The 26,994-nt window shown below is 42.6% G+C and overlaps 1 protein-coding gene across 2 annotated transcripts in view; it reads right to left on the bottom strand.

Moving 5' to 3' along the window:
- The window catches only part of SGCD (sarcoglycan delta), a 359,895-nt gene extending 335,238 nt beyond the window's left edge, over nt 1–24,657 (bottom strand). The window contains exon 1 of one of the 2 annotated variants that reach the window (XM_062587001.1): nt 24,637–24,657. The gene's annotated coding sequence lies outside the window, so the exon portion shown is untranslated. Of the gene's footprint in view, nt 1–21,191; nt 21,287–24,636 lie in introns of those variants that run through there. The other variant, XM_062587000.1, reaches the window with a different exon arrangement.
- Between the last annotated feature and the right edge of the window lie 2,337 nt (nt 24,658–26,994).

The following is a 26,994-nucleotide window of genomic DNA, read 5'->3' as shown; positions in this document are numbered from 1 at the left end:
CAACCACTCAGATGGGGAGATTTTCTGGAAATGTTAAAGAAGGAATCTTCTGGGTAGAAAAAATAAGTTGTTACAATAACAGGGAATTCACTATCTGAATACTACATATACTGTATCATCTTATTTGTATTTCACAGTTAATCTCCCAGTTCACAAAAGTTTTATCGGATTGGAGGCATGTGCTGTATTCCCCTTTATAAAATTTTACACTCCCTTGCTATTCTCACAGCTTGTTTTATAGGCACAATTTGCTGTTTTAATCTCACCCAATTGTCATGTTCTAAATCATGGTGTATAAAAATGTCTTAAAAGGAGAGATGCGCTGAAGGGTAGTACTTAATTACACTTACTGCCTGATTTAAATGTTATCTGTGCTTTGCCAAATGCCAGGCACAGAGTAACCCAGCAGTGCAAATCTGCATAAACTGATACAAGTCATTATTGGGCTTTTAATAGCAACCACATCCTCCTGTGCAGCATTCCGATGAAGGTGTGTCCCTTCTCCAATAGCTTGTGAGAAAATTCAGAGAGGAAGCTGGGGAAGGTGCTAATTGGTAGGGTCTTTCCAGTCACTTTTCCTTACTTCTGCTCTCCTTGCAGGAATCTTTGTCAGAACAATTTCACTGGTCATCCTCACGATGCTAATGTGTCCTAATGAAACCGAAGAGCAGAGCACACAGCTCCTACAGAAAATCCATTTCCTCCAATCCTTCTCCCCATCCAAGTGAGCACATCAAGGGGCTGATTTGCTGCCACACTAACTATGTTAGATATTCAATTAAAACCCTTGGTTCACGGGAAGAAAAACGCAGCTTAGAGTACAACAGATCTAAAGATCTACTTCAGGCTCCAATCCTCGCTCCAACCACAAGTCAGACAGACCAGCACAGAAACACTCTAATCAGATTGTTCTGGAGGCAAAGCAAGACACCATGCTTCTTTGCAGAGGTTCATGAGATTTGATTAGCCACTGGACAAATACTATGACTCCCGGTAACATATCAAGTAGCTTTATTTCCAGTCGATACCACCAGCATAGATTTAATTCACTTATTCTTTTGTTCCTATGAGCATACAGTGCTCACTGTTCAGCACTGCCAGAGTCTAGAAGGGATTAAAATATCCTGTTTGATACAAAGGACCCAGCAAGCAGATGTGAGAGAACCTCAATGTGTCAATCCCAGATACCCAGCAGCTTTTCCAACTCTGTACATGGATCAAACAACATCAGATCAGCCATAATTATACAATATTAATCCACGTCCATTTATGTAGCAGGCTTCTAATCATGACACGTTAGCATTGTGGCATGCAAGATAAACATAGTACAACATTGTCCCTTACAGGTATATGAAATATGTATAAACCACTGTATCAGTCACAATAGTACTTACACTACACCTATTTCAGCCTTTGCAAAAATAAGCAGCTGTTTTAAACACTCTCCTGGCTAAAACATGAAGCAAAGGTGGGTGTGGAGGAAATCAGTTCAGAATAATTAGAAATTTCATCACCTGATTTTATGCATCTCCTTAGCCCAGTGGCTTTTAAGAGACTTTTTCCTCAGCTTCTCAAGGAGCTGAAGCTATATAGAGTCTTGTATGGCAGAAGCTGAGCCCCCTTTTTTTCTAAAAGGGGGGAGGGGGGAAAATCCTCAAGTCATTAATTCTACCACGTCTGTAGTTGGATGATTGTGTTTTAACAGTTCCCAAAATCTGGTCTGTGGATCCCTGGCAATATGTCTTCTTTTGGGGAGGCAAAGAGGAAGATACGACGTAGCAAAAACGCTAGAGCGCTGGGAAGATGTAGTTCACAAAAAGCTCATTCGCTCACTTTCTCTTAAAATGAAGAGCAGTATTTTCCAGACTGCTAGTCTCTGAAGCCATGTGAAGAAGTTCAGAGCTGTCTCAAGAGATCCTTTCACACCTCAACGGTGATTTTAATTAAAATTTTGATGACAGAAGTGCATAGTCCTCTACAACTCATTTAAGGAGTTAAAGATGATCCACAGCTTCAAAATGTCTGAGACCTGCCGAGGTATAAAACCCCGAGCTTAAAAGTATAAAGTTTCTGGGTTCAGTTTGCTTCACAACCAGGAAACATTCTCCCACATAAAGGCTCATTACATTGGCCACATACCGAATTTTTGTGGGGACAAACCAACCTTGCCACTCCCAGAAGTTATTGCTCCATTAGAGGAAAAAGTACATTAGAGTGCAGCAAAATAATTCACTTTTCACAGTGGTCATATCACCCAGACTGCCTCTTCTGATGGCTCTTATCCACACTCCTCATTCCAACACACATAACCAAGTCTGACAACAGACTGTGGACAACCTTGGAGCTTCTTCTCATCTCCAGTGAGGTCAACTTTTTTTTTTTTTTTTTTTTGAACAACAACATTAGAGGATGAATTACAGAGCAAGGTCTCTATAAACTCATCTGCTTTTGAAACATCTACAAAAGCGCAAGCAAAATTCCAGAGATAAACAAACACAAGCTCCCTTTTAATTAAGCAGTGTGCCTCTCTGTAGGTGGTGATGGAGCAAGCAGACGCAGGGGGGAATGCCAATTAAGATACAACTTCTTTGATAGGAAGGGTACAGGCACACACAGGAGGAAAAAGGAGAGGAATTTTCCATGGAAGTCATTATTTTAACACGCTGCTCAGATAGATTATGCAATCCCTACATCTGATGCTGTATTACTGATCCAAAAAGCGAAAAAGCCACCAAAACACATTCTAAGTTGCTCGTACCACATTAAGTCTAATGCTATCTGTGCTTCTCACTCATCCCGTTTTAGAAAGCCGTAATGCAGGAAGTATGTATTTTGGAGGACAAAGTGAAACTGGCTCTAGTGAGTGAGCTAATTTTCAGTGTTAATTAAAAGAACAGAGAGCCCTTGGATTCCATTTCCTATTATTGGTTATTATTCAGTAAATACTATATACTCTTAGTAAAAACTTCCTGAAAAGAACACGTTATTTTTGGCCTTAGTTAAAAAAATGTTTAAAAACCAAGTGCATAGATAAGAAATGCTGGGAAAGCGCACGAATTGGGATGCACTCAGAAAGCAAACCTAACGACAGCTAGTCATCTTCTGCATAACTTCCATTGATCTGACATACAAATATTTGTTCGGTGTTGACCTTTATTTTCTGTCATCCTAATGGTGACACTGTCATTCTCCCAGCTTCATTAGAGAGCTACATATTAACTTTCCCTTTTGCTTTTGTCTTTAATGGAAATCAGTTTTTGCATAGTATCTTCCATGCCTTTGTATACATGAAAGGGAAAAAAAAAAAGCCAAAAAAAGCAGTAAACTAAGAAATGGCTTCTTTCATTTGCAGCATACTCAGGTTCTTGATTTTGTTTCCTTATATGCCATGTCCCAACCACAGAGAACAGAGATTATGTGGGAGAGAATACAAGCATGGCAATACAGAGAAAGAAGCAGCTGCTTTATCTGAGCCTTCTTCCCCTGTGCATGAGTGACTCTGTTGCCCAGTCCTATCAAAACACAGAAGCAGATTGGGATTTCACTGTCTCTGCTCAAAATAAATGAATGTGACAGAAAAGGACCCCTTGTCTTTGTGAACAGAAGAGGAGCTCAGTTCTCATCAGCAATGGGATAACCAGTAATGTATTTCCACCTTGGAAAGACAGCCTGGGCTGCAGAGGGAAGCTGGCACAGAAAAGCTACTCCTTTCGGGTTCTCTCCAGCTTGCAGGCAAGTTGAAAATAGCAGCTAAACGTGACTAAATCTCACAACTGTACAGAGCAAAAACAAATGCTGGCTTCTGTGGTCAGAGAGAAAAGCCTGTAAAGGTAAACCTTATAGGCTCAAAGCACAAAGTGCTGCTAACTGTCTACTTTAAAGAAAAATATATACAATTTGAAGATAGAGTGTGGAACGTTACAGTGAAAAGCAATCAACTTGCTGTTTGGAAAAGACATCAACGAAGATGTTACTGAGAACCAGCAGAGCATTCCAGGGTCATGGCCCTCCTAAGGGCAATCATGTCCCTTAATCCTTCCATAAACTACACCCCATTACCCACACTAAAGCCCTCCTCAAAGCATGCTGCTCTTTAACTAAAGACTTTCTTCTCATTTCTAGTCCGAATTGATTCATAGCCAAAGTACATCTTTTTATTCTTGCTCCAGTACTTTACTTTAACTTACTTGCTTCCTTTCCTCCTTTGTACTCCCCTCCAGTTTGTTTCTAATTAGCAACTAGGCTCCTTTTCAGCCTTCATTTTTCTTTATTCATCTCCTCCTGAAATAACTTCTTTACAGAGCTTTGATCATGCCACCAATTTTTCTCTGGTCCTGGCCCAGTACAAATCTCAGTAAGGGTTCATCTTTCTTAAAATCCAGTGACTAAGAATATCTGCATTATTCCAGTGGAGACCTCACCAGCAGTATTTCTCCAGTCATTATTAGAAAAGCCTTGCCCTGCCTGTCATCTACGTCTGATCTTCCAAGGCTTCACCTTAGACAGAGCTCACAGACCAGCTGACATATGTCTTACTCCGTTGCTTTCCACTGCAGAGCTCCCAGGTTTCAGGGCAAACTCTCAGGAGTCCTTCAGTGAACGACCTTACTCTCTGTCTTGTATTACCAATGAGAAGGCACTTTTTCAAAGCACAAGAAGCATGTGGCTTCAAAATTCACTCCAATTGTACAACCCAATGTTGTCACCAAGAAAAAAGAAGTATTTCCCATTAAAACAATCTTGTATCTTTTTCTCTGTCTGTTTGCTTCTCTCCCATAAATCTCCCCAACTCCATTTTCAGGACAGGAGAGCAAGAGCTCTGTTTTCCCCATTGGTGGCAGCTTGCCACCTGTGAACCTTGCTATACTCAGGAATTCTTTTGGCAGAGACCTCTCCAACGCAAAACCAACACTGAAACGTCCTACTGCCCCCACTCCCTCTCAAACTGTGACCCCTATAGGAACAGCTGACGCTCAGACATCACCCTTTAATCTTCCCACATCTCTCTCAAGCGCATTAGGCACACTGCTAGTGCAAAACGTAGGTACAACACTTTCAAAATACACTAAAACTGCAACAGCTTCATAGTATTACTATATCTGGTTATCATTCAACATCTGAAAAGCATCACAGAATTACAGCAGCATTGAGGTTGGAAGGGGCCTCTGGAGATCATCTAGTTCAACCTCCATGCCTATAAAAGCAGTTCAGGAAACTTTATGAATGAAAAAGTGAAAAAGGAACTTGATTTCAGCCAGTTAATTCCTACATATAGTGAGTACATCTCACATTAAAGGCCTCTCATCTAGCAGAGGTTGCAGTGTGTGGAAGCCAAAGCCAGACCCAGCAAGGTTCAAAATGGAAACAAGATGTAATTTCTAAAACAGAGGAAAGCACCTCTACCTTCATCTTCCTTAGGCAGATCTTACACCACTTGAATCCATTATCTCCCTACCTATTCTTGGATAATTTTCAAAAAAGGAAAAAGAAGGGGGAAGGAGATAGTATTTTCAAAGACACAAAAAACAAGTAGAGGGAAGAGGTGGAGAATCAATTTAATTTTAGGCAGCTAATTTCAACATCCAAGTCAGGACCCTCAGCTCCTCCCATACTCAAAGACACATATCAGGCTCTAAATTCAGAACACTGAATCATCTTATGGCAGCTCCAGTGACTACATGTGGCCTCAATGCTCCCAAATTAGATGCCTGAAAATGGATGTGACTGCTGTTCTTGGCCATCTATTTTTCACTTAACACTCCTGGGAGCTGGATACCTAATGTGCTTTGTAACTTTTTGCTCCCTAACTGTACAACAGCATGAATGCAGGAATCAAAAATAAGGTATCAGAATTATAATTTCTCCTTCAAAATATATGACTGTAATAACTGTAGTCTCCAGAGCTTCCTCTGATTTTTGGCCTTTTGGATGAGATACTGTAACTAAAGTACAAGATGCTCTCAACATCCAAAAGTTTACAGTCAAAATTTATCTACAATATCCTGCACTCATACAGTTGTTCAGTCAACCTTTATAATTAGTATAGATAAAAAAAGAGAAACATATCCTTCCAATAAACATGGAGAAAGCAAACTTCATGCCAACAGGCTGTATGCAAGCAAAAGCACAGAAATTATTTTAAGGATAACATCAATGTAAATCACACAGATGACAAAATCTATGTATTCAAAAACAGTGTAATTCCTCCTTTCTATCCTTGGCATTTTTCTCCTTTGAAACAACTCTTCCACCATTGTACAACTTAAAAAAGCAAACACACACAAACACCTCAAACCCTCACCTCTCCCCTGCCAACAAAAATTCTCTTCAAACATAGCAGACTCAACAGAACAAGCAATGCTACAAATAACTGTAAGTGAGCTCTCTTAATCTCCATGAGCTGAGCAACAGACCAGTCCTCCCTGCTCGCAGCTTCCACACTGCTGAAAACCTCTACAGAAATGGACGCAAATTACCTATAGTCATTTCTCTGAAATACATTTCTAACTGACCTCACTTGAGAGTATGTCACATTTCAGGCCTTATTTCCATCTGTGCATATTACTTCTATCCTTTACTACAAAGGACCAATTAAACTAGTGGTCATCTGTACGAAAGATCATGAAGTATAACATAAGGAGAAGCAATTAGCACTGGCATTAAATGGAGCAGACAAACATTGGGTGGCCTGAGGCATAAAATGCACACTGACAATTGCGAGTTCATCTGTATCTTGAAGCTCAGTTGAACTTCTTGTCATCCACAATGGCTACTGGTTAATTTTTTTCCAGCTGGCTGTCTTTGGAAATTCATTTAAAATATCCCCATGACTCCTTAGAGTTTCTGAGAAAAAGCAAATGTGAGCACAAACACAACTTTGGTGCCACACTCAAGCAACTTAGTAAGAGGCATGTGCAGGAGAAAACAAAAACATCTTTTGTGTCACCACGATTAAGGCATCCATGAATGGAAAGACACTCCACAGAGAACCCACCCACGTGCAGAAAATCTAGGCTTGCTTTTAAGTCACTATGAGAAAGACTAATTCCACTAGGCCTGTTGAGTTGCACGACTGTGAACTGATGTGGCAAGAAATCAACACAGCCACCTCTCACAGTCTGAGGGGACCAAAGATGAGGACATGGGGAGTTTGCATTTCAAAAAAATCTATTCCTGTCACCAACGACAGTGTCAAAGATCATTCTGTGTTACAGCTACATTTGAGGCTCTGTCTTCTTGAGACCAAATAACTGGAACTGCAGAAATACTCCTTCTTTCAGCCATCTCTGCACCAAGATGCCTCATGATTTGAAGATCACAGCTGCTCAGGGAAAGACAAAGCTGTTCCTCTTCTAACTGCAGATGTGCAATTGAGGCAAAGAGAATCCCAGAAACAATAATGGAAGGAACAACAAGGAAATTAGGTAAAATGATCATCTAAGTTTATGTGAAAGTCATCCACAGGCTGTCTAGTTTGATTTCATCACAAAATTTTGAAGCTATTACAGGAGCCTTTTAAAAATCTACTTACTCCTAAAATAGGCAACCCAGGTCTCATCATTAAGACAGCATATACTTTCATGACAAATGCCTCTTTTTAACGCAGGGTCACCACCATGGGCCTGAGAGAAAATTCTTGATGAGACAAACTTTGGAGATGGTGCTGATTTACATTTGATGGGCCTATAACCCCTGGACAAGACTTTCCTCACCCTCTGGTGAACAAAAACACAATTTAATGAGTAACTGCTCTGTGCTGCTATAGCAGAGAGGTTTGATAGTTCTCCTAGCCTTGGCACATAAGATCATAAGGAACCTGGAAATACAGCAACTGGACACTTGAGAGAAACCAACAGTGAAAAACAAAAGGAAAGATTTGACAATGGCAGCACACCCATTCTGAGATGGGTATTTATGAGGACAGTGGAATTTCTCCCACTGCTTTTCACTACAAGACTTCATGTACATAGGTATATATGAGACTCTCCAGTTGAGAGCATAGATAAGCTTCTAACATTAGCTTTTCCATAAAACAGAGTTACAATGTAAGGCCAGTGGCAAATGCTGGCACCAGAGCCCTATGGTAGTGGTATTTTAAGAGTTTCAAGAGGAAATAAAAGACTTAAAGAGTAAAATAAAAGTCTCTTCTTTTCCAGATTTGTAAGTTTTATTTTCTGAAACTTTTAAAATCTAATGCACTCATTAAAGTTGCTTTGCTGGTCACGTAGATAGCCCAACTTCACGCTACTTTTAGGGACAAGAATGGCCTAAAATTGTAAGAACCTGTTTTGGGTCACATTAGTTTTAGTGTTTGATCTATTTCTCATAGTAAATAAATTAAAGCTTATTGCCAACAATTAAGTCTCATCTTGCATACCTCAGGGCATCGCTTTGAAAATTTTCATAGTGAGATCTGGCAGTGTCATGCAGTGTAACACAATAATACCATGGTGATGTATCAGTGATGGAGATGCAGCATTTTCATGATTTCTGATTCTCAGAACCCACAACTCCAATTTAAGCTGTAAAGCTGCCGTTCACAGTAGGACACAAAACACAATATTTAGGACACGTCATGTAAAACATATCCCACTCTTTCATCAGCTTTGCATAGCTAAGAAAATTCATCTTAAAAAAAGTAAAAGAGAGAAAGGGAAAGAAGATTAGATGTTTAAAACCACAGACTAGTAAGTTTAGCTTCTATACAAAAAAAAAATCGGTATGAAGTATAATGTAGAATAGATTCATGGGTATATTATATACTGGGGAATAGTCAACAGAGGTTTTGCAGACAGAAATCATGCACAACAAATCTATAAGGCTTCTCTGAAGGAGTTAAAAAGCACGTGAATAAGGTGACACGGATACATGGATGTGTGTATAGCTGACACTACACACTTGGATTTTCCAAAAGCCTTCAGCAAGGCCCCTCGCCAAGGAGCCTTAAAAAAATGAGACTATGATAAAAGGAAAGGGCATCTTAAGGATGAACAACTAGCAAAAACATAAAAATAAATGGAAGACTAAAAAATCATTCATCACAATGATGGGAGGTTACTAACAAATCACCTCAGCATAGACCTTTATTAGTCCATATATTCATTAATGGTCTGGAAATGTGTGTGCGCTTTGGGGGAGGAGGGGGGATAATGAAGTGACAAACTTTGCTGACAAAATGATTAAGAGTAGGCAAAATTATAACTGACATGAAAGCTGCAGAAGAGTCTCAAGACACTATGATTGGACAGTAAAATGACAGAGTAAATTAAATGTTAATAAATGCAAAATATTGCACTGAAAAAATGAGTATGACTATCCGCACAGAATGACGGGCTCTGTATTAACTATTCTAACTCAGAAAAGAGATGTAGTCATTACAGGCAGTTTTCTGGAAACATCAGCTCAATGCTCAGCAGCAATCAAAGAAAGGCAAAAAATGTCAGAACTCAGGAAAGATTTGAGACTGTAACAGAAAACATCACTATACAACAGAATAAACTCATGATTTATCTGCATCTTGAAAAATGCTCACATTTCTGGTTATCCCATCTTTAAAAGGAAAGGTGCAAAAACATGCAACTGAAATGAGCAGAACAGCAGAATTACTTCCACACTTCCAGAGAAAACGTGTATGTTAGGAATACCTTAAAAGCAGAAATGCATTAGGACTATCACTTGAAGAAGAGTCAAACCACCCAGTACTGACACATATCACAGGCAGGGTGCTGGGCTACACAGGTGTTTTGTCTGACCCACCTGTTCTTCTTACTTTCTTGTGAGGTAGAGGACACAGGTTTTTTGACTTTTTGGTGAAGTGTTACCAGGCTAAGCCAGATCATGATCAGATATATTGTAATAATCGGGCTCAGATTTGTAAATCACTTCTCTAAATTCCAGCTGGCCTGGAAGCAGATATTTAATGAGTAGTTAAGCATGTGGCTCACAATATGTGCCACAGAATACTTCCTTTTGTTTTATTCAGGTAACAGAATGGGAAATACTGCATGAGATTCAAAATTGTGGGGTAGATTAAATTCAAGTTACTTCCTAAGTTAGAAAAGGAAAAAACCCTCTAGAATTAACCATACCATCTTGCATCCCAAAAGGATACGCTCATTATACAAGCTTAGGCGGATACAACTGCATTTTCTATGTTTCATCTGAAAAGCTCCAGTTTTCTATTTTCTTCTACGTGTAATGTTATTAAGCAGCTTTTGCATGTAAAGAGTATGTATCAAAACTATTAAACACAGCACTAAAATGGACAGACATCTAAAATACTATGTACTATACAAACAGATTGGGTTAGAACACTCTCCGATCATTAGAAGATTTATGCTGTCTTAGCTCAAAGAAGCAGGTCCAAACTGGTCAAAAAGCCAAATTCATGCATCAGAAGTTGTAAGCATGGATTCAGGCAGACCAGAAGCTTTCTGTAGGTGAAGGAAAATGCAATGGCCAAAAGAGAAGTGTTTCCATCCCTGCAAGAACACTCTTGCACAACCCAAAAGCAAGTGGAAAACATGCGCCTTTGAGTCATCAGTGATAGGACAGCCTTTTCCCACCTTGAAGCCAACATTTATCTTCCTGACACAAGCAATGGATAGGAATGGAGTCAGTCACTTGTGGTAGCTGCTCTATTATACCATCAGCAGCACATTCATCTTTTGGACCTGGCTTTGGAAGCAACTTCTCCACCATCACTGTAGCCTTTCACACCATGTTCATGAGTAATTACCAGTCACTGAAGATGAAGGTTCAGGCAAAATGTCTCTGACACATTTCAGCTGATGAATCTGTTTGATTTCTCTTAACGCATTTTCTTCCCTATGAACAAACCAAAATACAGTAGAATGACAAATGCCCTGACTTACTGTACATTCTGAGGCTGAGAACACTCCTCCTACATAGAAGCTATTAATTCACTAAATCATGTAAGAAACATTTTTGCTATTTACAAACCTTCTATGCAGTACCATTTTTCAGAAGATTTGACTGAACAAATACACTTACGTGTAGCCAATTAAAAAGGGATGCAGCCAGGGTTTTTAGAGCCACCCCAAGGATGCTCTCCACCTCATTTTTAAACCAGTTTTCATTTTGTACTTCAGATAGCTTCACTATTCAAAATCAAACAGAACCTTCTAGCAATACACTCGTGCACTAAAACTATTCATGGTATGACAATTATGTAACAAGAGAACAGACTCTTCAGCTGTAAAGGTAGACTCAATACTGAGCGAGTAGCATGCACGCTAGTCTCACAATTTTGTGTGTTCCGGTTTTGGAAATGGGTTGTAATATATTGTATAAGTAGGCAGGGACAGGGACATAAAATGTCATGCAGCCTCCACCAGTGTAATTAAAAGAGCAATTTGAGAGGTAAGAGAGTTCATTCCCCAAATCTCTGTTGGTACCTTAAATAGAGCCCAGTTTTCATTAAACTATATTTTTGTCTGCACTTTCCCCACAGACAGCAGCTCATGCTCACAGGCTTCACTGCCACTTCGAGGGTAACCAGTCTGCACACAGAATGGGGCAGTCTGTTTTCCCTTTGGTTATAGTAAAACCTCATCTTCCTTTTGAACTCCAGGTTAGACTCTTCCTTTGCTACTGCAGTAAAACTCCCACTGCACCAAGGGATGCCCAAGAGTGATGGATGCGTCTGAGCCACAATCCAGAGGTGTGACTGCAAGTTCACATCACCCAAGCAAATGTCCAAGTAGCAGCAGCAAATATGGATAGCCGTGCAAATACAACAGCACAGCATTCAGCCTGCTTCAGCCTCCTGGATGCTCCTGCAGAAAGTTCAATGGGGAAAATACTCCCTGCTGTCACCATCTCTATTGATACCTGAACTAGTAATTTTGGGCCAGCTTGGCTGTGCTACTTGAACTGCAACCACATCAACGGACTCCAGAGTCAACAACACCAGGCTCCTTATTTGGAGAAAGGTGATGCTGGATGTAAGGTATCAAAGCACAAAGAGGGCTGAGCTTGAGGGAAAAAGAAGAGGCTGGAAAAACAGAGCCCACATAGACAGAACAGCCAGAGCCAACCTGGAGAGAGGTGGGGTGTTTAGTAATAAAATCCCACTGTGCACAAAGCGATGTACTGGCTCTCTGGAGCAAGAGCGTGTTACAACACTTCACACCACGAGGCCTTTCTCCTCAGAAAAAGAGATCTCCATCGAAATAAATATAAAAAAAACTGTCAGAAGTCTAACTGATCCACTATGAGATTATGATCAGTCTTGAAAGAAGAAGAGTGAGAATTACCATAAGGAGGACCATGCTAGGGTTAAGTCGAAGCCTGTGCGAGAGAGCAGGCTGATAAATGTGCTGAAGGGACCTCATAGTCCATCCAGAACAACACAGCAAGGAGCCCTCAGCCCTGCTCCATGGCTCTCTGGGCTGTACGACGTGAATACCCAGCCTCCCTCCTTGAAACTCTTGAGCCATGGGATGCTCATAACTGTGCAGCTGAAAATAATGGTGAATTTTGATTGCAACTCCTTGTTATTTCTAACTCCAACAACTACAATATCCTTCACAAGTTTACATTTGAATAGCTGCAGACATCTCAATAAAAAGCTTTTTTAAGAAAACTCTCATGTTAGTAATAAGAACATTGTTAAATACGATACTTAAATTCATTCATCTCTGACTGTTAGTTTTCACAAAAGTCCTTCAGGAAACACCTGTTTAAAAGAACAAATCGTTACTCTAATGTTCAGGAATCGGCGTGGATGCCCCCCCCCCCTTTTTTTTATTAATCTAAACCAGTAAGTAAAATACTCACCTTCAAATTTTCCAAGTGTGAAATTAAAGCATGCAATAGCCTATAACATCAGTCTGCATATGTGTTCATGCCATAATTCTCAGAAAAAGAAACTAACTTTTGCAGAGGACTCTAAAAGTGCCTGTTGCTCAGCAGCCAGAGAGCTCAGCTGCTGAAGTAAGACTTCGGTCAGAAGGCAAACAAGCAGAAGGGGAAAAAAGAAGAAAATCAGATTTGCTTTTCAGACCTCCCAGCCAATATATTAAATCTTTTACTCACACCTTCAGAAATCATCATCTGTTGGTAATTAATTACCGCATGTCTGACTGTTCCCAATATTTTCAGTGGCACCATTGACAGTAGGATTGGCCTCTTCACTAGTGGCCAACTAAAATCCATAACTTGCTCTTTAATATCTCATTCAGCTCTAATATCTCCTGTTAAATATCTATTTCAGGTGGAGTGTAAAATTATCAACCTATTATCGAAGCACTGCAGTTTCATCATTACCCCCCCACACTTCCAAATTATTCATGTTTCAGTACACACAAGGCAAGCCTTTTGTAGCACACACTGTTAAACAGGAACAGAGGAAAGTAGATTTCCCAGCGCCTATCCTGAAACAGTAGTACAGCTAATGATTTTCTACAAAGTGCCAGTGCAAGCTCTGTGAATGAAACTGCAGAATAATTGAGCTATTCAGAAACAATTTGTAATCGGGAAACCAAGCTGCACTGTGTAAAGACAACAATTCTTGTCTGGTCTTATTGAAACAAAATGAAGAGTAGTCAGGTTAAAAAAAGTAAACAATTTCACAATTCAAGAGGAAAAACAACACACAGAAGGAAGATTTTTCAAGTTATTTTCTAAGTCCCATAAAGCCTTTCATACCCCATGCTATGGCTATGCTATTTGTACGTATATGTGGACTACCCTCAGCTACAGATCAAGCTCCAGCCAGTAAGTCAATGCTTCAGATCTTACACTTGCACCACAGTCTAAAAGTCAGAATAAAAACTGGAGGTTGCTGCAACGAACTGTTTTGAAAGACTTCAAAAAGTTACTGGAGCAAGACAAACTGCACAAGATTCTTTTATACAAAGTCAGGCTAGCAGCAATCCAGTGGTTCAAACCAGCTCTGATTTAATTAGCTATTTGCCGTGTATAAGAGGCTGTAGGAAGTGCCCAGTGCTGCATCCTCATTTGTGCTTCCCTGTGATCCATATAGCAGCAATTCGCTCCTGAGTGAAACCGAGCTCATTATCCAGCAGAGATGAACTCTCCTCAGGACAGAGGTGTTTCTCCTACTGTTAATAGCATCAGTTCAATATGATCGCTCCCGCTGTCTGCTCCGAGCAAGGCACAGCTGACAGGTGAAGGCGATACAGGCAGCGTATGCACTGGGAAGGGCCTGGCTGACCCGGGCTAGAAGCGATGATACAGACTGGTTTCTAGCAATGCAACAGAGCTAGTTTTACCCAGAGGCAGAAAGGGAAATGCTAACCTTTCAGTGAAGTATTTGCAGGGAAGGTAAGGATTTGAAAATAAAATCAGGGCAGCATCTGGTTTGAATTTATTTTTATACACCAGCCACAGGAAGCGAAGAGCCTTCTTTGGGATGCTAACTTCCCGCTCGCCTCAACAACACTTCCAAAAGATGCTCTTTCTGCTTTCCAAGGAGCACGTCCCACGTTTGCCAGTTGGGCACGTTTCCCTTCCTGAGCTCCTCCAGGCTGTACAAAGGAGGGTTAAGACTCTTCATCATTATCCTCTGCAGACTCTCAGTTCACACTTTGAAAGGGCACTTGCATTTATTTAGAAAATATTCACTGCAGAGTCCGGTCAGGACCTTTGATCAAGCAGGGTAGAGTGTTTTGGAGCTCCACTCCACTTAAACCACCTCACACTACCAGGATAAGTAGTTTGATCTGTTATACCATACTGCTAAAAGCCTCGAAGAATGGCACCTCATTGATTTAAGTGATGTACGAACACAAATACTCCCTGCTCTGAAGTCCGCCACGCTAAAGCAGACCAACTCACCCACGAGGGAAGGAGAAACACAGCCCAGAACAGGACTGTGGCAGGCCTCCCCAGGGCACGCGGTGGGTCAGAGGCAGACAGGGAACGCGCCGGGTCTTCAACCCGACTACATTAGCTTCACATTGCTTGCTTCCCCTTCACGCTTATCATCTTGCTTTTATCTGGCAGTGTTCTAACAGCTGTTTTCTTATCATATTAAACTGACATTTCTGACAAAAAAAAAATCTAATTCTTCTCTCTTTCCACACAGAATGCTACAGGGGAGTAATCTCTACCAAATCATATAGCTTATTTGCCTGAGCACAGATTTTACTCCTTAACCACGTACCTTTTCCATCCTTAGAACAAAAAAAAAAAAAAAAAAAAAAAAAAAACCAAACAAAAAACCTCTGTGACAATCTTTTGCTCAAAATTAAAAAAAAAAAAAAAAAAAAAAGGCCAGATCTCCAGCACAACACCAGGAAGTCAGTGGAGCTATACTGATTTACAACAGAAAGCTCTGGCCCTAGAAATGGGTCATGTGCATTACCTGCTGCTAGAATTTCAACTAATTCAATCCTTCCCCCCACCCTTTTCTTAAAAAAAAAAAAAAAAAAAAAAAAAAAAAACTTTGGATGTGCAGCAAAGCTTCAGTCATTAAAGGCCAACTCCAGCATTTCTTACAAAATATCCAGAAAAGCCCCACTTAGCTCTACAAGATATTTTCAGACACGCTGCTTCTTAGATTTGAACACATCTTTTCTATCCCAGCCACCTACTCCAACATCCGAAACAGTCCATTACCCTGCAGATTGAGGCAGCTACTTTGATCAAAAGGTGAAAATCTCAGCTTAGCTCAGAGCTTCGAAAAAGAACAAGAGGAAAAAAAATGCAAGCACCGAGGGAGGCTTTGGCACTCCTTTCCCCCGCTGTCAGTCGGAGCTGCTGGCTCAGGTTGCCGTTGGGTTTGGGTGCCCTGCGCAGCGAATGATCTGTTCTCCCTCTGCTGAGCAACCCAAGCACTACAGAGCGCAACAAAGCCACCTTGCAGCAAAAGGTCCTCAAGTCACATCAGTACTTCGAGGGAGCGAACTTTAGTTCTCAGACTAACACCAGAAAAAGGAAACAACTGCAGAGCTCTCACCTGACCACAGATATGTGTACCAAGGCAGGTCTTAGTTGCCAGCTGCAGTACCTTAACTCATGATTGAGCAGAGGTTTGCAGACCAGTACAGAACCTGAATATCAGTAAGTTGAGCTGCTGCAAGTCTCTGTGGTACAAGTACCAACTCATGTTTTCCACTGTGTTGAAACTGATACATCAGCTGGTCACCAAACCTCCACAGAGGGCAGGAAAGAACTGCCCAGTCCTGACCGCCGCATTTCGAAAAAAGAAACTAGCCTGTTTTATCGCTCATATGTCTTCCACATGAGGAACAGGTAAAACACTGTATCAATACCTCAGCTTCAAGGGTGATCCTAACAGCTCTCAGCTCATCCCAGCAGCAGACAACACAGCCCATCCCAGCAGCAAGCACGTGGTCACAGCAATGCTCTCCTGCTTTCACGTGGTTCTCAGGTGTCCAATCTGACAAACCCAAGCATTTCCCCAGGAACAGGAGAAGCAACAGTGGGAATATTCTGCATCCAAAGACAAATATTTCAGTGTTTTGATACCATTAGGAAAACTCACATGACACAGTGTTAGAGCCTGGCTGACAGTTCTGGCCAGGTCCACACCAAAAGAAAGCATGGAAGCACCAATGTGCATGAAGCACAGGTGAATATCTCCCACCTCAGAGCCTTCCTGAAATACCATCACCTGGTATTTCGGGCTGAAGGAGGAAGGACCGAGACAGCATAGGTAAGCTCCGCAGTAGAGAAGTTTGCTCTTTTTATCCTCTGATCAAATATTCTGAAAAAGCAACCAGCTTACCACTGTACAAACCACTAAATTCTGTGAGTTCTCTGGGCAGCACCACATTCCTAAAACATCACTATATTAAAAAAAGTCACCATGCTCATATCAGATTCACAGGCTAAATGGAGTGTGATGTTGAAATTTTACAAAGTTTTCTTCTCCATGAGGAACCAGCTGTCCTTCCTTGTTGAGCACAGGAGCAGCTAATGACCCTAGTGCTCTATGCTTAGTGAAAAGTAAGATCCATAGTTTTTAAAGGCTACAAATCATCCTTTTCACTAGCTGTGACCAAATTCAACAAAACAGCAGTTAAAAATAAGTCATAAATCAAGAAGGTTAAGGGGAAACAAGACTGACATCTGAATGACACGATTGCAAGTATGACCTAATGCCTACCACAGTTATTGGGATTCTTCTAAATGATTTCAAAACTTGTCACCCAAAGGGGTAACTAGTCAGATAGAAATCACATTCAGTTTAGCTGTAATTGAGAGCAGCTGATCAAGGCAGAGAAGAAGAACATGCATAATTCACAGGGAAAACGCACAGAGACACATGCACAGTTGTTCCTGCACCAGCCCTCGATCAGCTGGCCAGGCAAAGCTTCCTGGAGACACAAGGTTCTTGTTTCTTTTCAATACTTAACTCCAAACAGAAGAAAATACTAAATTTTACATAGGATCCATCTCAGACTCACGGGAGAGGGAAGAAGAATTGTAGCTAAGGCCTATGATTTTTTTATTATTATTTTAAAGGGAATTATAGTTACTTACTGCGTTTAGTAACTTACTGCCCCCAAAAAAGTTAACAACATGTTTTCTAACTAATCCAGGCATATTCAGAAATATTCTCCTATTAAAATCAATGACAGACAAGCTGTTAGCTGCATGTAGCACTGAAAGGTTGCAGATGAAAAACAAAAAGTTCATCAGCACTCATTCTGGATGCAAAAATTCAAACATCTTCAGTTACCTCATAAATCAAAGTTTGTCATTAAGCAACACCTAAAGTGCTATCTCTTGCCAAAGCCTCAGCAAAAGCATCAAGGTAGCTTGTTAATTATTTTTTGACAGTCACTCAGGAAACATTTCTCAGGCAAAGAACTGCAGCCTAGTGGGGATTCTGCCTTTTTAAGTAACTTGGGGCTGAGAGTATCAACTCTGGGAACAGGGAAAGGACACACAACCGCTGGCAACCAAACAGCTTTGGATGGTGATGGTGTACATGAGCTTTTAGGCTAAGATGCTTTCCACTTCAAGCACTCCTGAGGGACTTGATGTAAACAGATAACAGAGCCAAAGATCCTCACAAATGAAATAAAAGCAGAAGTAGACAACATGGAAAGTTAATTTTTCACCTGGAGCACTGCAGTGTTAGAAGAGTGCCCTGGAGGTTTTAATCAATGCAAGTGAATCTTTTATAGTTCTCTCCAGCATTCCCAAAATACGTCAATGAGATGCCAGTACTTTTTCAGCATAGACTGACCATTTCTCAATTAGCTTGAGTTAAAATCACTATCAAGGGAGCTACGAAAATTTATTATGACTTCCCCCAAAAAATCACAAGAAGCAGCAGGATAACTTTATGAGGCATGGCAGGTTTTCAGAAAAACTATTTACTCCATTTATTTTTCAGAACAATTAGAAGAAAGTGAAGATTAGTCGAAGCAGACTTCACCAGTGCACAAAGATACCTGCTGCTACCTTAGCCCTCAAGGGCAGAACATTTTTAAAGAGGCAGGACACCACCCAACACTCCAGCTATCTAAAAGCATTTCCAGACGCAGAACCTCTTTTCCAGTGCAGGACACACACCCACTTGCCCATCTGCTTCATCACAGACAGTTCAAAGCCTTCAAGCAACTCTTAATGCACTCACTTTAATAACCTACCACATAAGGGACATGCACATGCATATCGTGTCAACACACGTCCCGTTAAGTAAAGAGCTACAGACCGTATTATATAACATGCTTTTAGATAATTATAAACACCTGGACGAAAGACCCTGTCTGTCTGAAAGTCTGCATGCAAACAAACTCTTGGCCAAATGAAATGTAAGCTAAGAGCTTTCTAAACTCATGAGACAATTTACAATTCCACCTTCAACTGAAATTTGAACAATCTATTTCTCTGTAAGCAATTAAAAAACCCTCTCTCCTTAATTTCCTCTGTGCAATACTCAGTTTCAGTGTGCAGAAGAAAAGAGCTGTCACTTTTTAAGTTTTAAAACCTGCAAGCAAAATTACCTCTCATTTACCTGCAAAAGCACAGAAACACTAATGGAAATCATTAGAGGAATAAGATTCCTAATTATCAAAGCAAAACTTTTAAAGTTTCCAGAAGGCACAACAAGCACAGAGTCCACATCTCCCCGATGTTCCACCATAAGAATTTCAAAAGATAAAGGCATCTTTCCAGTGACAGCCAGAATATTGGAACAACTCTATTTATGCTAATCAATGAGTTTAGAAACGAAGTTCAGGTACCGGATTACTGAGAGGTGATGCTCTCAAGAGATTCCTTACAATAAGGGATCTTGACTGGCTCGTATCAGAATGATGTCTCTTACCTGTCATTTATCAGTATCACTTTGTCTCAAACTGGGATTCAAAACAGAGCTCTTTCTCCCCTCCCCCCCAAAAAAAGTAAGAAAAAAAGTTAGATAAGTTAGATATACAGGACACATAAATCAGGATATAAATACAGGATATAAAATACTCTAAGTCAATGGAACTGTGTTAATTTATATCAAATGAAACATAACCAAGACTTCTCGCCTTTGAGATAGTATTGGAAATGGAAGGATTATGGTTGTTTATAGAAGATGCCGCTCTTCACAGCACAGGACACGAGAGCTCATTCTCGCGCCTCTATAATGTCACAGAACAAACATATCTGGTAGCAGAAGGAACACTCAGCTCAGCAAACTAATGTAGTAATGTCACTGGCTGACCTATTCTGCCCATCACGCAACTGAGCTGTTCATTTTTCTTCTCAGCGAGACACTATGCAAGTGCCGATTTAATGGTTCATTTATCAACCTCTCTGAATATTAAGCAATTCATTTTGACTTAATTTGAACAATTCAATTTCACCCATCCTTTATCCCCTTGAAAAATACGAGTTGCTATCTAGGGAAAAGCTGTTTCCAAAAGTTGATTTAATGAGAAGTACTCGGGTCTACGGGTTTTATACCCTTTTATAGTCTTAGAAATACACATACATACAAACTTTTTTTTTTTGCCTTTTTACACACCATACATTAAATTCACAAATGATAAAGCAAAAATATTTCAATGTGCATTCTTAATGCTGCAGACTGAAATGTATCTTCTGCAATATTAGCTATCCTTTAAGACGACCACCAGAAAATTAAGTGCATTGTCAATACAACCAACAAGGCTCTGAAATTCTGTGGTTCACAAGCAAAGGAGCTTCTCATTGAAAATCCATTACTTTCCCTAGAAAGTTTTTGTTAATGGATACATTTTCCTGACAGGATGAAAAGAAAAAAAAATCAATGTAGAATATATGCTCTAACCGTTCATTCCAAGAGCATCTCAGTAGCTCTGAAGTTTGTCATCGTGGCTAAACAACGCGCGTGACGAAGCCACGAGCCCGGCTCCAGAGCATCCCTCCAGGTCCCGGAGCCAGCACCACTGCCCGGCACGGGGAGGCAGCGGCCGTGCCCCTGCCCGCACCGCGCCGCACCACCGCCGAGCTCAGCCCGGAGCCCAGCAGCGAGGCTCGCCGGAGGGGACGTCGCTTCGCTCCCCAGCGCAGCTCGCGCTGCCGCACCTGTTGGTCACCACCATTACAAGCTTCACACTCCAGCACCTGCGCCTGGCTTGAAGCAGCCCGGCTGCCTTCCCCTCGCCCAGCTGGCCAGCGGGGCTCCCCCACTGCCGAGGATTTTGGATGCTGCTATTTTACCTGCTCCTGAAGTGCTAAATCCCTCTCTCAGTAGCACGCGCTCAGCAGGCAGGGGCCGCCTGCGGCCAGCTCCATCCTGCCAGGCACCGCTCTCCCGCGCCCCGACGTGTAGGTAGCAGCACCGCGCTCCAGCCCCGCGGCTGGCGCAGGTCCCTCCCCCGAGGGACAGGTCTTCCCCGAGGTCCCTCCGACACGGCACCAACCGGGCGGCCAAGGGCGCTCCGCAAGCGCATCCGCCTGCAAAGCTCAGCCGAGCCCGCCTGGGAGAAAAGCAGCATCGCCTCGATGCAAAAAGCCACTTTTCTCCTCGAAACGCAAACAAGGAGACGCCGCCTCCAGCCACGGCGCTCAGCGGGCGCCGAGCGAGGGGGGATCGCTACGGAAAGCGCCTGCGGGAAGGGGGAATCGCCCCAGGCGCTGTCGCTCCCCGCGAAGGGAGCGCCCAGCCCCGGCGGGGAGCGCAGGAACTCCGCCACGTCCGGCAGCCGAGCGAGGCGCCCGGCCCCGGCCCCGGCGCTCGGCGCTGCACTCACCTCTCCTCGGCGGGGCGGGCGCGGGGCGCGGCAGGCTCGGCCCGCTCAGGAGATCATGCCGCGGCCGGGAGCGGGCAGCGCGGGGCCGGCGGCGGAGCGGCTCGTCCGGCAGCGGGGCTCGGCGTGCCTCGCGCCGCCGAGCCGAGCCGCGCCGAGCCGCGCCGAGCCGCGCCGCCCCCGACACGCGCCCGCGGAGCCCGGCCCCGCGGGGGGGGGCGGCGGGGCGGGCGCCGGCTGCCTCCCGCCTGGCTCCGCCCGCGCACGCCCCGGGCACCGGGCACCGGGCACCGGCCGCGAGCGGGAGCCCCTCGGCTCGGCTGCCAGGTCTTCCCCCACCTTTCCCCCCTTTTTTTCCTTTTTTCTTCCTTTTTTTAACCCATCCCTACGTCTTTTTCTTTAACCCTTTTCCCCCTTTCTTCCCTCTCGTCCCTTTCCCCTCAGTTCCCCTTTTCCCTTCCCCCCTTTTTCTCCCTCTCCTTTTCCTGCACTCGCCCGCTCACCGTTTCCCCAGCCCGGAGACCCCCTGCCCAGGAGACAGTGGCCTGCGGCCGGGCGGCTGCTCGCTGCGGCGGCAGCCAGGGGCTGCAGGCAGCCGGGGCCCGGGGCTGCAGCAGCTGCCACCCGCACCACCCAGCATCTCCTCCGGCCTGGCCACTTCCAGAGGCATCCTTCCCCAGCAGCCTAAAGAGAGTCAGAGAGGGTTAAGATACCTCAGTGCAGTTTTTCCAAAGGATCCAGCAAAAAAATCAGGGAAGCAAGGCTTACTGCTCATTTAATCCTGAGCAGCCCACTCTCCCTCTGGCTGCGCTGAAACATCCCTGGCACCCCAGCCTTTAGTTTAGCTGGTCCCTGAGTGCCCAGGCTGAAAAAGGGGGATATGGCATCCCTGCAGCAGCAGGCAGCAGGCACTCAGCTGCCTGGCCCCCTGCAAAGGCTTCAGTAGCAGCATCATCAGTCTTCACTATGAAACTAATGTTTTGGAGATGGGACCGATGGAAACACTGATTTTTTTCAACCTTAGAAAGTTTGCTGCTTTGCCACTACATGCAGATAATTGGGTTTTAACAGATGACAATGAATGCTTTCCTCCATGTTTGTTCTGGAGCTAAGGATCAAGGTAGAAAATTGAAATAGTTCACCATAAACTTCCTAGCTCTTGACTGCTATTTGCTAGGATATGTTGTAGTTGTACTCATGGAGAACTTTTCCATCACATGCCCACTTGCTGCTCTTTTTCCTTCCTCTGTGTAAGCCCAGGTCCTGCACCATGACCTCCTTACTTCTGTTAAAATTTTAATAGCAAGACTGCAAGTTTTAATTCATCAGAAGTCTATAAAATCAATACCCAACTAAATGACACTAAGCAGAGGTAAATCTAAAAAACAAAACTGAAGCTGAAGGTATCACCCCTTTTTAGACGTCCTTCCCACTCTCCAGGTTAAGAACGTAATATGCCTTTTCCAGGGAAGAAGACTGACCACTGACCAGCCATGTAACAACTTAAACAAAAGTAAACAGAAATCAAAAAAATTATTTCTGTTGAATTAATTCAGTTGTTGTTACAAATAGACCATAAGGTTAATGACTGGCAAAACAGAAATTTGATTCTTCTAAGTATTTATCAAGAATCAACTGCGATCTTTTACTGTGTCACTCACTGAGTTGCTACTGATTTGAATGTTCTGGTCTTCATGGCCACTAAACTTCACCTTCACCAAAAGAGAAACAGATAAAACTAAAGAAAGTATAAAAAAATCTCTGGTTAACTAGCAAAGAGTTTCTTTTCTCCATCCCAATATCACAGTTTGAAGTCTGAGTGCAGTCACTTCCCTGCCCATTTAAAAAGCTAGGAAACAACTGATATTCCTATACACGTGCCTCCATGCATGTGCTCCTCCTACTACTCTTAGGTTATAGGAAAACTATAACCTAACTTTGTAGGTTGATGCCTTGCAGTGCATCAAAGGTATGTCTATAAGACAGCAATTGCTGAAAAGTTCCGACTTTTTTGAAAAAAAGTTTCTACCTTGTGTCCAGCTACAAAAAGAGAAAGTAATGAAGAAGCTTGACACACACAAGAAAATAAATCAGCAAAAAACAAAAAGTATTGGGAACCATATCCTTTGTTAGCGTCCATCAAGTTAGGACTGTGACAAGACCTAAAGCTCTTCACTTTCTTGTTAACTTCTTTTATTTTCAGTTCTTCCCTCCCTGCAAACTCATAGCAGTTGTTGTCTTTGCCTTGCACTGACCGTGTCATTGTGCACTGGATCCAGTGGGCCAGCAATGGCAGGGAATGCTAATTCCATTTCATTACTGGAAAAAGCAATCTCAGAATAGATTAAGAGCAAAAATGTTTCCCTAAGGCCTCAACCCACAATGATGAAAAATCCAGACCCACCACACATGTTTTGTTAAAAACAGCCTTGAAAGTCATCTCTTTTTCCATTGAGAACTAACAGTATGAAAGGAATACACTAGGCACACTGAAATATTATAAATTATGGACATTCCCAAAGCTAGTAACTCAATCCGCAAATGTATCCCCAAACTGGGGAAACTGAGTGACACCCTGTGCCCTCAAACTGGCAAGGCCTAATCGCATTTCAGATATGCCACGAAGGCAGAAATGCCGTTCGGCCATAGCTAAGGCTGTTTAAAGTTACACGGTCAGTGACAGCAGCAGCTGGTGCTCCTGACCTCCAGGGAATCGCTGTTCTGGTTAACGTGGACTGCCATACCCTCCTATCTCTGTGAGACTTACTGGGATTTCAGCTGTTCTCCAAGCTGCCGCGCTGGGACCCCGGTGTTGTCCTGACCGCAGGCAGAAGCGTGCTGCGGGGGCAGCGGGAAAGGCGGTGCAAGCCCAGATAAAGGAACTTTCTCAGCTAGGAGATGACTCCTCTTATTTTCACTGCCTTTAGAAATGAACAGCTGCTGCTCAGGTTTGCCAGCATCCAGCGCTCAAAAACTGTGAGTGAGAGTCTCAGGAATAGGATGATTGTCTGTAAAACATTCTGATATTGAAAAATAGCCTCTTTTTTATTTGGCTTGTGATTACTAAGTCTGCAGGGATCCTTTTTTTTCAAAGCTTTTTCCCCTGTTCATGAGGAGCAGAGTTAGGTTTTTTTTAATGAATGCTGGGATGCTAACATAATCAACTAATTCCAGGAGCTGAGGCTTCAAGATAAAAAAAAGTATACCTTGTCACAAAGCTCACAGTGCAATCTCATTGCATTGGCATTGGCAGCATTTCACTTGGCTCTGGAAATAATAAAGTGGGAGACTGAAATGACAAACAAACTGGAGATCCAAACCAAAGTACCACGGGGAATGTAAAGCAGATGGCTGGCTAAATAAGACTAGCCCAAAGAACCACTATACCCTGCATAGTAAGATTACTCTGACAGCATCCAATGTGGCAGCCTCCTGCCTGTGAGCTTACCTGACATGGTGAGGATCTCGGTGTCCTTGCCATGAATTATTGTTAAGATTAGTTAAAAAAAAGAGAGAGAGAGAGAGAGAGAGAGATTTGCAAATAAAACCATTGCAAATGAATTAGGCACCCACTCATAGCAAACAGTGACATTCAAGAGCACTGGAGATCCCACCCAAGGGCCAAGAACAACAACTTCCAAATATGTTAATATCATCTTGGGCCTCCATTGCTTGCTTGAATTGGTTATTTAGATATCACAAAGATAATATTGATCTGTGCTTTCAGTAAGAATGGGTTATTCAGCATTCTTCTATTAAAATGTCTGCTTATTGTGGAAGCTTTGTTTCAATATACCATAATGTTATTTTGTCAAGTGATTTTATTTAAAAGTTGCAGAATTAAGGCTTTGCTAAACAGGAGAAGGTCAGGCATCACAGAAATTAGACTTTTGGACTCCCAAATAAAAATGCAAAATGCATATGAAATCACACGTAGCAATATATTTTCAGAAAGAGAAAAAAAAAACAATTACGTTATCTTCTGTCATACTCAGTCTGCTCAGCAGAAGAAAACACATGAATATCAACTGTGACCATTTGAACTAAACAGAGTGGCTAGAATACCCTGCAGGTCTCCATCCGGACTGATCCTTTCTATGTATCCTAATCAATACATTGGTTTATCAAAGAAGAAAACAATTATTGCACAGCAAGTTATAGATTGCAAGCTACAGCAGATTCTCTGTGCTGCCAAATACGATTTCTCTTTGCTTTATGTCCATCCCTAGCACCTTGCAAAGCTGTTCTGTCTTGTTCTGCTTCTAAGCTTCTAATCATTTTCCTCGATTCTCATTCTTTTCACATGTCTAAAAACACAATATTTAAGTAAAACCTATATGCTTTCCTCTGTGCCATTCACAGAGTAGGATTTTGAAGTTTCTACTCAATAAGAAAAGCTTCTACAACCTCCTTGAGCTAAATCTTAATCACCATGTTTGTGGGTGTCACTGCACAACCTCAGTTTAAATAAGCAGGATTGAATCATTTTGAGATGACAGTGAATTACTGTCCGTCTCAAATGGATCCAGCATTCCTGTCCCCCTCTCCCAGCCCGTCTGCTCACAGGCTGGTATGTCCACTGGACCAGAGCCAGGCAGCATAGAAATGTACTGAGTGAATAAGGTCTTCCTTCCCTATCAGCCAATAAAGATAATTACTCAGGCCAGCATATATTAATTTGGGTTCAGTCCTTTCCCCACTCAAATTAACGTCAGTTTTGCCATTGACGCTGATGTTAGCAGAAGCTTGCCCAACATCACACATCTAAAATTAGATTTCTCCCATAGTTTGCTGTTCTCTCCCCTTCCCCCTTACGGGATGAGGGACTTACTGGGCCAATGGGGAATCAGCACTAATTCAAGCAAAAAACTAGGTAGCTAAGGCATGCAGCTGAGCCGCTCTCAACACCTACTCCAGCATTTCAGGCAGCAGGAGCTGAACAACGATCAAAGTGGCACCATCTCCGCCTCCGCAGCAGCGTGGCCCCCAGGCGCACTCGCCCCTGAAGAGCTCATTTGCCCAAACCATCGCTAAGTAAGGGCAGAGAAGCGACACACTTACAGAGAGTCGTTATCCACAGGGGCCTGGAGTCGGGGGAGCTATCAAAGCTCCCTGGGATGGTGCGCGCGCGTGTTCACGCAGGTGTGTGACACACGCCGCTCTCCCCAGAGATTCCCAGTGCAGGTCTGTTGGGTTTTTATCTGGTTTCCAGAATGCAGAAGTTGCTTGTTATCAAATCAGTGGTGCCACTCGAAAAATCAGAGGAAATCCATCAAGGCCTATGAAGTTATTTTGGTGTAACAAGCAGCCGTTGTATCTCATTTTTCAGAAATGAGACTCAGCCCTTACGTCTCCATTTGTGTTCTCTACGAACCTGCGTACATGGTAACTGCTCAGCCCCGTGGACATGTGGCTCTACTGCAGCCCAGCAGCTCAGGATTCCCCTGCATATAGGTACATGTGGCTGCATGCAAATATATACATATATATATACACACTCACATATATAGAGACATATATATATGTATACACACACACATATAATTATATTCCTTCTGAAACAGCAGTTTTCTTTTTGATACTAGTCTGCCTATCATTATGGACGAGTACATACACATACAGGCATTTACCAGCAAGGCTTAGCCACACTTCCCTGCAGCCCATGGCGCATCCCCTGACTTGCACGTGACTCATGTTAGACTCTCTTCCACATTCTGCTGTTAGGGTAAGTTTGCAGAAACTTTGCCTACTGGACTTTCATTGTGGTGGGTATAACTACAAGCAATAGCTTGCCTGCTACACAGAG

Source organism: Rhea pennata, chromosome 14, assembly GCF_028389875.1.
Source record: "Rhea pennata isolate bPtePen1 chromosome 14, bPtePen1.pri, whole genome shotgun sequence".
NCBI lineage: Eukaryota > Metazoa > Chordata > Aves > Rheiformes > Rheidae > Rhea > Rhea pennata.
The sequence above is the reverse complement of the archived record's forward strand: the minus strand, read 5'-3'. Positions and strand labels throughout refer to the sequence as shown.